Genomic DNA, 736 nt, shown 5'->3' with positions numbered 1-736 from the left:
GTCAACATTCTCATGTGCAGACGCACAACTACACACACTTACGGAAGTACATACTGACGGAAGTGAGCACAGGTTTGTACACACACAAGCGCACACCACTTTACACGCTCACAGAAGCGGTTAATTGCACCCGCTTTAGTACACATTCATGGGCAGGACGCCCACCACCCTGCGTACAGTGTTGAACACTAAACGTTCACACGCACGCACAGATAATATAATATAATATAATATAATATAATATAATATAATATAATATAATATTATATATATATATATATTTTTATATATATTTATTTTATATATATATATATTATTTTTTTTTTTTTATATATAGGAGGGGTACCACCTCTGGTGCAAATGTAGGGACCCATAGCCTCGGAGGAGAAAATAAAGAGTACTCAGAGAAGACCTTGTGGATCCTCACTGAACACTTTGATATTTTCTTCTCCTACCACCCCTATTCTTTTGTTAAGTGTGTATATTTATCTAACTTTATTTGAAAATGTCATTACACAAAAAAAGTTACAATATTGATTACATACAGGGTACAAGGCTGCTTGTCACAAGTTGAATAGCTCCTCCAGCTCCTCAGATGGCGGGCAGGAACCATGGATGCAGTGAGCATTTCCTCTCTGGATTGCCACACTAAGGCGCTGAAAAAGAAAACTGGCAGCTCTGGGGTCTCTAGTTGTTTCGATTAGCTTAGACCCCAACTCCTTTAAAAAGCTAGCAG

This window comes from Procambarus clarkii, chromosome 27, assembly GCF_040958095.1.
Source record: "Procambarus clarkii isolate CNS0578487 chromosome 27, FALCON_Pclarkii_2.0, whole genome shotgun sequence".
Lineage (NCBI taxonomy): Eukaryota > Metazoa > Arthropoda > Malacostraca > Decapoda > Cambaridae > Procambarus > Procambarus clarkii.
Note: the sequence above shows the minus strand (reverse complement) of the source record.